General features: G+C 34.5%; 1 protein-coding gene across 1 annotated transcript in view; it reads right to left on the bottom strand.

Annotated features, from left to right (window-relative positions):
* Positions 1-12,283, bottom strand: part of LOC105195964 (stress-activated protein kinase JNK) — a 159,438-nt gene that overhangs the window by 136,918 nt on the left and 10,237 nt on the right. Inside the window, exon 2 of the mRNA XM_039455493.1 lies at positions 2,896-2,941. The gene's annotated coding sequence lies outside the window, so the exon portion shown is untranslated. The remainder of the gene's footprint in view (positions 1-2,895; positions 2,942-12,283) is intronic.

The following is a 12,283-nucleotide window of genomic DNA, read 5'->3' on the forward strand; positions in this document are numbered from 1 at the left end:
TTGTTCTAATGGTCCAACAAAATTATTTTCAGATCTTCATGTAACTAAATGTTTAGATATTTCGACAAAACTGTTGTTTCTGTGTATTTTCTTCTTTTCGGCAGAGAATAAATGTGCAATTAAAAATATAATACTAAATACACTTTTTAAAAAATAATATCAAATATAGTAAAATTTAGATTGTTAAAAAATTTGCTTTACAAAAATATCAAAATCAGTTTTTATTTTTTGCAAATTTTCTTTATTTAAATAAATTAACATTTATGAAATCTTAATTTAAAATTTCACTTTAATTTGAATCCATTTCAAATTGTCTAAAACATGTGATTTTATTATCTACTTTTTTGACACCTGTAAAGTCTGTAAATTGTAAGATTCTTTCTTCCCAAACGCTTTATAGTTCGCAAAACTCTATTGGTAACTCCCTCCAGATTTTACATACACATCAGAAAAAACGCGGTTATATTTAAATTCGTCATCAGTCCTAAGTGACGTATCCAGCATACGAGATGTACCGCAAAGATGATCTGAATGGATAAAATTGGAATGTCCGATCAATGGCAAAATATGAGAGCAGCCCACGCGGGTGGCTGGTAGCGTACGACGGCAACTACGGCAAGAGAGAGCTCGTTCATCCGAGCGGAAGCGTGCGCCGGGTTCTTCGCGAGGTGGTATCCCGGCGATACGAGCAACGTCAGTTGACAATATGCAGAGCGCAAGGAGGAGCGTGGGTCGACACGCGAAGGTCGCGATGCCCGAAAATCCATAACCATTCCCATTACGGGGTTGCGCTTGCGCGAGAACCGCTTTTCTCGGTCCTGAAGAAGCGCAGGCTAATAGCCTGTCCGTGTCGCGCTGCATTTTTGGACGATTAGAAAGCGTATCTATGTGACTTGCAGAAGTGTAACGATTTTCGATAATTAATTAGTACTTCAAAGGCGTCAATCAGAGTCGAAAAGTACATTGCATATATCACAGATATAACTTCGAAATGTTTTAACAATTAGCGATCTAAAAATAAGAATGTAGAATCGATAATGATAGAGATGCTTATAAGATTGCAATACTATCCAGAAAAATATTTTCATATAATTCCTTAATATAGTCGTAATGATAAATCTGAGAAGATTCATTGCATTATTAAAATCATAATCATTTAAATTATTGTATCATTATTGAAAACTCCCATGTCAAACAAGATCCGAGTAAAATAAAGATAATTATAGAAATAAAATAGGTGTAATTGTTATAGTCATGTAATCCTTCAAGAATATCTTGATAAAATATTTTTCAAAAATGTTCTCAACATTTAACAATAAAAAAGGACTTAATCTGCGTGATTTTTTAATACAAAGATTTTTTTGTGAAATATATAGAATTAATATGGAAGTAATGATATTATACACTGTGAAATTTTCAAAGCTGTTTTTTTAATAGTAATAGAAATATTAAATTAATCATTATCATCGGAACGTCTCTATCTAATTATTGGAGAACGTTCCAATGTTATAATTACTCTCTAATTTAATTCCTAACAGTCTTCCGATACTATCTCTCTACGAACCTCTTATAATAATTAATTAATAAAAAGCGTTCGAAAAAGTTGTAATGGAATTTATTATCGACATAGAGAGAGAGCGATATCGACGTGGAAAAATAAACGTCGCAGTCGGCGATTCGATCAACGCTATTGTGTTACCTAATTAGGAACGACCGCGTGTGACAAAGGCCAAGTTCCACTCGACACAGTATAAAAAAGTGAAAAGTGGGATATGAAGAGAAATAGGTAATCCAATTAAAAGATAGAGGAACACGCCGTTTTACGGAACCCTGAGTCGTCTTTCGCTTTTACACACGAGCGCTTGATTAGTTCTATTAATTAAGAAACGGCTTGAGATGCTTCAATCTCGCTGAACAAGATTTCGTTAATTAATTAAACCAACGCATCAAATTAATTCATTATAAAAATTTTGCAATAGCAACTATTTAAAAATATATTTCAACGTTTGAAGACGATGCGGAGTTATGTTGCAAAAAATGGAAGTTTAATTTAATTTTAGCTATACTAAGATGTGAGTTCAATATACTTTTTCATTATTGGAAAAAATCTAATAAAAGAATTCATAAATCAGAAAATAAATAAAAGTTAAAAGGAAAAAATTTAGTACAAATACGAACTTATATCCGTTGTTCAGAGAATTGTTATTTACAGCAAAGATTGAAAACTGAGAAAGAAATAAAAGTTATAAAGTTGAAGAGATTTAAGCGAAATACCTACTTGAAAACAACGATCGATTTTAACTTTTCCGAGGTCCTCTCTCTCTCCCCGAGAAGTTTGCGCTCGCGCGATAACGATCGATGACGTCAAGATGCATGTACCGTTGTTCATTAGTAGGAGATGCAAACCCGGGCTTTAATTACAGGCTCGATGAGCACGTCCGAAGTGTCACCGCGAGATCTTTCGCTTCTAATAATCCCTGTCAGTCGGCAATTAATTACTTGCAAAATGATAACATCGCATCTCCAGGCATTGTCCGCAGCTTTGATAATAATCTATTCGCTAACATACTCGAGATTGGTTTTTACATTGACCGACAACCCTTTAATAAAGATAATAATTTTCGAGCTTACAAAATTTTAATCATTCTTATCTCTATCCATAAAAGCGTGTCATGTCAAATTTATGTCATTGTTAGATCAAGAAAACTTGTGTATATCCTTCGAATTTTTTAAAATTAGGTTTATATACTATATTTATTATACGCTTTATTAATTTTACTATCGCAAATCGTAATTCACTCTCTGTTCGAATTCGAGCATACTTTTTTTCCCTAACACAATTTTACGATACGATTGCTGATAAGTTTACGAGGAAGGATAAAAATAAAGACTCACCGATTCAGAACGCCACGAAGAATCCCATGTTTCTCGCCGCTGATCCCTGCAACAGATATTCAGACGTCAATCATTGAAATTAACAAGACACTCGAGGCGAACAAATGCCGAAATCGAATAATTACAACAGAGCTGAGGAGAAACGAAAGAGAATCTGCTCCTTTGTTCTCTGGTGAAGGATCACAATCAAACGAGAGGATGAACGAGGAAAAGCTCTAATGAGAATTATTCAAGGACAACGTAATCCTTTCACAGGGCCGAACCTGCATACTTTATGATATAAAATACTATAATGTTAAAATACCTTTATCTCAAAGTACAGATACTTTTAAATTACCATTTTATAAAAATATTAAGAATTAATACACAAAATATATTTTGGAGCTATTAAAATTTTTTTTAGCTATTTTAATGTGAATTACATTTATTTGTGTTTTACAGGTCGACATTGAAAACTCCGCTGCTGCGCATCGTGTGTCGGTAAGTGACAAATTATATTTTAATCTTATAGTAATGAATCTCTGTTGAATATATTGATAAAGATCCATTGCTCTAGATATTGATTTATTGATAGAGATCCATTTAAAATGGGTGCGCTACACTAGATTAATAACAATATTTAATCTTGGAAAGTATTTCCATCCAACATTTTATACGCACTTCAGTACGTAAAATAAAACTTGTTATATTAATCTGATAGTGCATATTTTGATGAACGTTACGGGAAAACATAGAGTTCTCTTGCCATATTTCACTCGTCTGAAATTTGCAAAATAAACATGTGCTGATAACGATTGCTGACAGATTTTTCTCAAAACTGCTCAAAAAATTAAACATTTTAACACAAGTATAATTTTACTCTATTTTTAATGCAATCGACTATAAGTTTTATCTCTATTTAATAGTGTCCAAAAAATGGTGTATAATTCAAATTTATCTTTAAATTAAAAATTAATCCACCGGACTATAAAAATAAGATGTATATACGGATTCGTGACGGAGTCCGACCCTGTCCCGTTTCCGCTTCGACTTTCGCAAATCCGCGGGGACGTGGTTATTTTCACGGGCGCGGTTCTTCCCCCCCGCGTTTCCGATTCCACGAATGAACGAATGACTCCATCGGGAGAAGCGGAGTGGCCCCGAAGAGCCCTTCTTCGCCCTATGGCCGTTCGTGGTCCCCGAACGACGTCGATGTCACGATGCGTCGCGTCGTCTAATTGAAAACGACGTCCCGAGATGCGTAGGAACGAGGGTGAAAGCGTGAACGCGCGAAGAATGCCGACGTTCTGGCTGGAAGGACGTAGGTCTCCGAATAAAAAGGGTGTATATCTCTCGATAAAACGATATATCGAGCAAATTGAGTTCGACGCTACTCATTCCTTTTTTTCCCTCTCGTATCGCCGCTTTCTCTTATTTGATATTTGATCAATTATGAAAATTAAAACGTACACAGCTCTGTCAAATGTTTTCAACGATCCGGGGAATATTACCTTCGTTACGTTAACGAAATAAGAGATGCCGATTTTCTCGCGAGCCACGATTAATGAACGTAGTTAGCAATAGTAACGTTCATAGTAACGTTCTCGTCCTTTTTTTTTCAAACGGATTTCTGTCCAAAGAAATCCTATTAAAAAATAATATAAAGGTAATTCTTTTCTCGTTATAATTTCTAAAAGAGATGGAACGTAGAAGGATTATACTTCAATTTTTCAAACGAGCGCGTTATTTTTTATATATTCCATTTTTCCTATACTTTTATAAATATATATTATTATATACGTATAATTACATTTTACAAAAAGTACATAAGCAAATTACTTCCATTTTACACGCAAGGTTTCCACTATTTTAACATGTTATTACTTAAAAGTCAAATTATTTTGAAGAAATTTCGTAATATAATTTAACGCCATAGTAAAACTTAAATTCGTTCAGTTATCAGTAGTTCCGGTTTGTAGCAAATTTAACGTAAATTAGCTATGCAGACGATAACGACGTTTAGATAAGATGGCGCAGCGGTAATTAATGGTAAGCTGCGGTGAGGACGTGATTCACGCCCTTGCTAATTGCTATTAGGATCTTACGCGTCTGATGGAGATAACGGTTGCCGATCAATAGTTTCTTGACTTTCAATTTTTTATACTAATTGTATCGATGTATCAAATGCGGTCACGACGAAAATACGCTCAGCCTCGTAAAGATATAGAACGTATCTCAAAACATTTAAGAGAATTATGAAAAAATTACCGATTGTTTTATAATGCATTTGAAAATAACAGAAAAAATTTGGTGGCGATTTTCTATCTGGATAAAAAGTTACTTCAATAAAAAGTAAACATGTGCTCTTATGAAAATATAATTAATAATAAAATAAGAAATAATTAAAAAAATCTAAATTTAAGTATTTTAAATATTCAAGATAATTTATGAAGAGTTTCAATCCAATGCAAAAGTCAGTTCTGTAAAACAAATAAAATTTATTTATTCATTTACAAAATAACAAACAATCGCAGTAAAACTTTGTATGAATCACCTTAAAGTACTTACACAAAGATATTGAGATTTTTTTTAAAAGTTGTAAAAAATAATTTAATTTTTAATAAAGTAAATAAATTATAAAAATACGTTGTTAAATAAAAATGTAATCTTATTCGCACAACTTCCACATATAGTTTACTTAAAGTGTTAATATTAAACACATTTTCAAATTTTATTTACTTTGCCGGAACTATATATCCGATACATCCTTAATCGTAAAAGCGACAAGCAAACAATTTTAACGCCTGCCGTAAATGCTTTCAATATTCACATATTTATAGCAAAAAAAGTCTCTTGCATATTTTAAAGTTAACCAAGTGCTGCATGTTTTGTGCCGCAAATTTATATACAATATTTATATTATAATACACGCGAACACACATCTAGACACACGTAACGTTATATATTCGGTTATTTTTAGTTAATTTTCTTATTCAAAACTGTAATCCCCTTTCCCTCCCCTCTGAACCTGCGTAATTGCACGTGTTCGTATCTCCGTCGATTGTTGACGACGCGTGTCGACGAATCGGTGCAATCTGCCGCCACAACAAAACATCGACGCGAGAGCCATTGTCCAATTTAACCGAGAGCTAGTACGAAGGGGTTGCGGGAGAATCAGACATCTACCCTTTCGCAGGGGAGTCGGATACGGAACGTCGCGGTAATTATTTGGATTGGTGTTCGTCAAGTGCTCTCTCCTGACAGATGCGTTTACGAGAAGTATATACTATATAAAATAATGATATTTATGTATAATAAATAAGAAACAAAGCGCTTCATGCTGGAGAATTCTACTCAACAATTTCGAGCGAAATAGTAATAAATCATTCCTTAAAAAAACTGTCAAAGCCTTGATTAAGAATAGTTAACTTCTGGATAAATGTTATTAGACACGAAAGACTCATTTGCGTAAGAAGTAAGTTTTAAAGATGGAAATAGATAGCAAAGTCTTGATAGATGAAGTTTGCTTCAAACTTTGTACTTCAATATAAGCTTGGTTGGCAAAATATTTAATTGCAAGTCTTTAAAACAGTCGTCGTTTCTAATTTAATTTTCTGTCATTTGCTCATTGTTTACTGCACTAGTCTCCCGCTCCTACCTCTCGCCGTGCATACGCTCATAATGAGAAACGCTGTAAACTTCGGTTAATATCCGCGGTGGCTGGTATACAATGACGATGCTAATCCGTCGTAAACGACTGTCTCGGTTATTTAGCTCAATTCGATCAAATTAACAATTAAGGACGCGCGCATCAGTTGCATAATCCCTTTCTAAGGGATTATGCAACTGATGCGCGCGTCCTTAATTAAAATACTGCAAATCATTCCAATTTCAAAGTGGCGAATGAAAATAAATTCGAAAGATAAATTCAAAATAAAAAGTAAGCAAACGGAATAACATCTGTTAATAACAAAAAAAAACTCCGGACAAAAAACCGAACAATAACATTTATAATATGATCGACAGGTGAGAAGAGACAGCCGAAATGGAGAGAGAAGAAGGAGGCAAAGAGAAGAGGCAAAGAGAAACCAAATCGTTTCTAGCAAAGATATTAGGTGTGATCATGTGCGAAAGACGATGTTGACAGAATCGTGGGTGTTCGATCGAATGCTATCGCAAATGTGCGAAAAGGTGGAAAGCCGATTTCGATAACCTTTCGACCAAACTTTGATAAAAGATTCATTTACTATATCATATGGAATAGGTCAAATGTAAATAAGAAAGTTTATAACAAAATAATACAAATATACTTTCACAAAAATTATTTAAATGTTTGTAGATTACAATATTAAATAATTTCATAATAAATTGCCTTTCAACTTGTAATTGACAAAAATTATTATATCATAATAAAATCGCATATTAAAATAAACATAAAAAATTTAAATTATTAATAAAATTTGTAAAAAGAAATATATTGTGAAGATAATAAAATAGCGTATTAAACAAAATATTTTCAATCGGCATAATAACAATTATTATTAAAAGTTTAATTGCTGTGACTTTTTTTGACATTAAAAACTCAAAATAAATGTCACGCCCATCGCAACAATTTTCTCGGTTGTTACTCGCGTTTGATGACCACGCGTTTATGCTCACGCGAAATTTCGGATCGATAGCGTGTCGTATCCAGGTACAATAACCGCGACATGTGAAACGGGACAGAAATAAAACGGGACGCAGCGTACGCGACAGAAATCCTATAAAATCCCAGAAGCGCGATTACTCGCTGGGAAAGCTCAGTGGAGTGATACGAGCGAGGGAGCGAAAGGTATTTAAATATGGATAACCAAGCCTATGGGCTCAACCCCTTCGTAACCGAGGGAGACGGGTATCCGTAAATAGACTGTGGACCCGTGAAACACAAACAGCATCCGACATACGCTTAGAAAACCCACACTGGATCAGGAAAAACGCGAAACAGAAATCATTTCCATAGATCAAACTGCTTTCGAGTTGCAAGACTAAGTATATATTTAGTCTTCTTGAGCTATACTTTAGTTCAAAAATACCTAAGAATGCCATTTTCGAATCTTTTAAGTCCAACCTTCCAAAAATTTAATTAATGAATTTATTTTCAGCAATAAAAAAAATTTTAAAGAATTACCTTGTCTGGTTCGTGACAGTGTCGGCAGTGATATCAAATATCAATTAAGATAATTAATATTCACAAATTAAATTTCAAAAATGTAAACGATAAAAACATGATGAAAATGTTATTTTTCTCATAATTTCCTTTAATAAATATTTAATTGAAAGATTAATATCTCACGGCAATAATTTAATTGTAAAAACCAAAATATCTCGACTTGAGACGTTTCAATATGTTGAAAATTAAGATTACTAAAAAAAAATGCTAAATATGTCAAATTTTCTCCAAGAAAAAACAACATGCGAAATCTGTTCTAAGAGAACAAGATGAGAGATTCAAGATATTCCACAGAATAATATTGTCGAATACTATTTTAAACACGTCGAATAACTAGTGGAGTAAAATAGAATATTTTTCCAAAGAAAGCGTGAAATTTACTACGATCGCAAGCTTTCACGCCGCACGAAATCTCTTAGTTTATTCTATGGCGCAGTATTTCCCAACTTGTAAAAGATACGGATATATTGCAAAAATATTAGCACTGCATAAAATCGTTCCTTAATCGTCCATCAAATGTTTACACTTTAAAGCAAACTTTTTATTTTTTTAATTGATTTAAGCTGACAATAAATATCATATAAGTAATTTTTAATACTTATCGCATTGTATACACTTAGTACAGAATATGAAGAGAGTTGGAAAATACTGGTCCAAAAGGTTTTTCAATTTTTTTACCGTATTTGTTGATTAAATACGCGGAGCGACACGGCTCGTTCGTTCTCGGCTTGTTTTATGACTGTTTTGACTTCGAGAAGATGATTTACTCGCTACCGCCGGCGCTCCGGGATTTTCATAAAATGGCACGCGAGAATCTCGGCACCCTTGTTCGTACAGCCAGATGGAACCGTCGCGTCGCCATCATTTTTAATCCACTTCTTAAAGAAGGATGCGTCAAATAAAAATGCAATAAATAATAGCAGACGACGAGAATAAGAGAAATTTGTTTTCATCCGAAATAATACCTCGAAAAACAATTAGACAATGGAGCAGGACATTTTCTTCTTGTTTCAAATATTATTTATACGTAAGATATCTGCACATAATATTTTACGTCGTTTCGTTATCGTTATGATACTGAGCATATCTTATACATGAATGTGATATTTCGATATACTTTTCAGTAGACAATTCATGCATAAGATATAAAGGTAACACCAGACTGGTTGAATAACGCGCGCAAAACTAGTCTCGTGAAAATAACCAAAGAACGTTCCAACGAAATGGTGTAGAAGATTTTACGGGAGAAACGACAGAACTTCCGTCGAGCCACGAAATTCAAAACCACGCGTAAACTTCGAAGCGGTGTAACGCGAGCCACACCACTTTTGCATAGTTTAAACCACCTTCGCCTAGCAAACGAATTGCAAGCTAATATTCGCTAACAGAAAAGTTAATCAATAAAGTTGGTGGATTATTCTGAATAATGCTTTTGGTCTTCAAATAATTCTCGAGGCAAAATGTAAGATGCAACAACTTTTGGAAGATGCTTTACGATTCTCTAGATCTTATTTAAACTCGTTGAATTAATATAAATTAATAAATATAAACAATATTTAAATTCTATTTTCTCCAAATATATTATAATTTGAATTTTAATTCTTCTTCGTTTAAATAAATACAAAATAATTATATAAAAAAAACTAAAAAAAATTCAATCTTTCAAGTAAAATAAAATTTCAAAATTAACAGTTTTTATGAACAAAAGTACATGATAAAATTCTCTAGAAATTATTCTCATATATTATTAATATAAAAGAGGGAGAAAAAAAATTTTTATTCTCATGTAATTAATAACAACGATATTTTAGTAATACATAAAATATGTATTAATAAGCTTGCGTATGCATATCGTTCTCAAAGAATCAGTTTCCATTTCAATGAACTCTTTTTTTCAGCTTGAAAGGTCGTTAACGTAAAACCGACAACGAGCAACCTGTCCCAAACCTGTTTCGAATTCGTGACAGTCGTCTCTGCTATCGTCGACAGGTCCGCAACAGTCACAACGACAAGTTCTTTTTTCTTCCTCTTCCTCCCTTTCTCTCTCTCTCTTTCTTCAGTGTTTACGGCAATCTAAAATTGAACTGCCAACCATGATAATGCAACGCGCGTATCGCCACGATCTTCCCGCTTTTTTCCACGCCCGCCGACTACTTATCTGCAACCGCGCGCCTTCTCTCGTTTATCCGATCTTTGATGCATTGCACCCCCGGGAACTACCAACAATGTCCGGACTATCCGCTGCTTTATATCCCGTTGCTTTGTCTCACGCAACGACACACCCGTTACAATCTACCTTTGTTCGCGCTTTTCCGCGCGGAATCGCGAATTGCCCTCGCTTATATTGCAAGAATAATATACAGAAATTTCTCGGCTTTATGGCAATCCTCGATTCTCGTCAGTTTCACTCGAAATTAACCGGAATTAATTAAAAGATCTTGAACGGATTGGATACGAGATGATAACACACCTGGGTCCCACGTATCGCGACAGCCTAAGAGGCAATAAAGCAAAGGACTTTGGCTTCCGGCAGTTCCAGCAACATAATTACGGGGCTTCAAGCCGTAGTCGTCTCAGCTTGACACTGTTCGAGTACTCTCCGGGCAAATTCGCCTCCCAATAAAGCGGCAGGAGTATAGGTCAATGTGTGGGGCGACCTACTCGCGGAATGCCGGCGAATAGCCACTCAATCGATGTGGTTAAGCCAAGGATCGCTGAGCGCTCTAAGCATATTGTGTGATATTCTAAGAATTGTTTAGTATTCTAAAAATTTATCTCAATGAGAGAACGAAACAAATTCTATTTCTAATATTTCAAAGGTGCGTCCTATAATGTTCCAAGATGCACGACGTTCTAAATTTCCCAGTTCTAAGGGTTGAAAGCATTTTATTCTCTCTAAACTAAGATCTGGAAAAAATCTACAAAATCATATTAAAATTCAAGCTCTATTGTTATTAACATAAATATCTCACTTGGTATAAATGTAAAGTTGATTAATTAAACAATTAAAACATACGGCAATGGAAGATAAAATAAAGAAAATGTCAAAAAATTTTAGTTTTAGATTTCTTTAATTTCTTTAATTTTAGATTTCTTTAATTTTCTTTAATTAAAACTTCAATCGTTTGATTTTTGTAAATTAAAGTAAGATTTTTGTCTAATAACTTTCTACATATTATTTTATCCTTCTACGCAAAAAGATAAAGGCAAATAAAGCAGTTCGGTGGTGCGCTCCTAATTAATTGTTTAAACATAATTAACCGCGTTGATCACAATATTATGTACACACGAAAGGCATACGCTCGAATGCGTAGCAATTATCCGGCCTCTGTAATGCCACTGATCTAACATACACGAAATCAATGTTTCTGCGAGTAAACCGCAGTATCGAGAGAGAAATTCGCACACGTCGCGATCTCGTCGCGAGACGCATAAACGACAAAGATTTCTCTTGGAAAGAGAAAAGCAGAAAGGAGAAGAGAACGCCGCGGTAGCGAGGGGAAAAAAAGCTGTGAAAATCTTTCGGAGGCGGCGAGCGTGAAATTCTTATGGGAACTTCCGTTTCGTTCGTGGACGGAATTTCTAAGTAGCGAAGGTGTGCGAAGGTGTCCGCGGAGCGCAAATTTAATAGGCGAAACCTGACAGAAGACGCTCTGGTCCGCGAGGATAAAACCCGATGAAAGCGAAGAACGAGATGGAGAGGAGGGAGAAGAGAGGTCCCTGGGAGGAATTTATAAGCTGAGACGGCACATAAACGACCGAGAGGAGGAGCGGTGTCACGTTCTTTTCGCTTCCGTTTGCACGCCCTTCGTTATCTGTCGCGAAATTTACAGAAATAGATTCTTTCTCCCCGCCGATGATAATCGCGCGACCACATTGGCTTATTCGACGTGCAATATACGCGTCCAAAAAGTATCGGGATTGGATGAAGAGAGCGAGAGAGAGAGAGAGAGACCACAGCGCAAATAATATCGATGCAAAGTGACACGTGTCGAGTTTAATAATTTTTAATACGATACTATGCGGAAGAGTGTCTGAATATTCCTGATTCTCTCCTTGTAATAAAATTAATTATAATAAATAACATTACTAGATATTAATATGCATTAAGTCACAGTCACGTAAAAATATACATTGAATTATTAATGAAATGTTGATGCATTACATATTTATTTATATATAAATATTTATTGTATAATT

Source organism: Solenopsis invicta, chromosome 12, assembly GCF_016802725.1.
Source record: "Solenopsis invicta isolate M01_SB chromosome 12, UNIL_Sinv_3.0, whole genome shotgun sequence".
Lineage (NCBI taxonomy): Eukaryota > Metazoa > Arthropoda > Insecta > Hymenoptera > Formicidae > Solenopsis > Solenopsis invicta.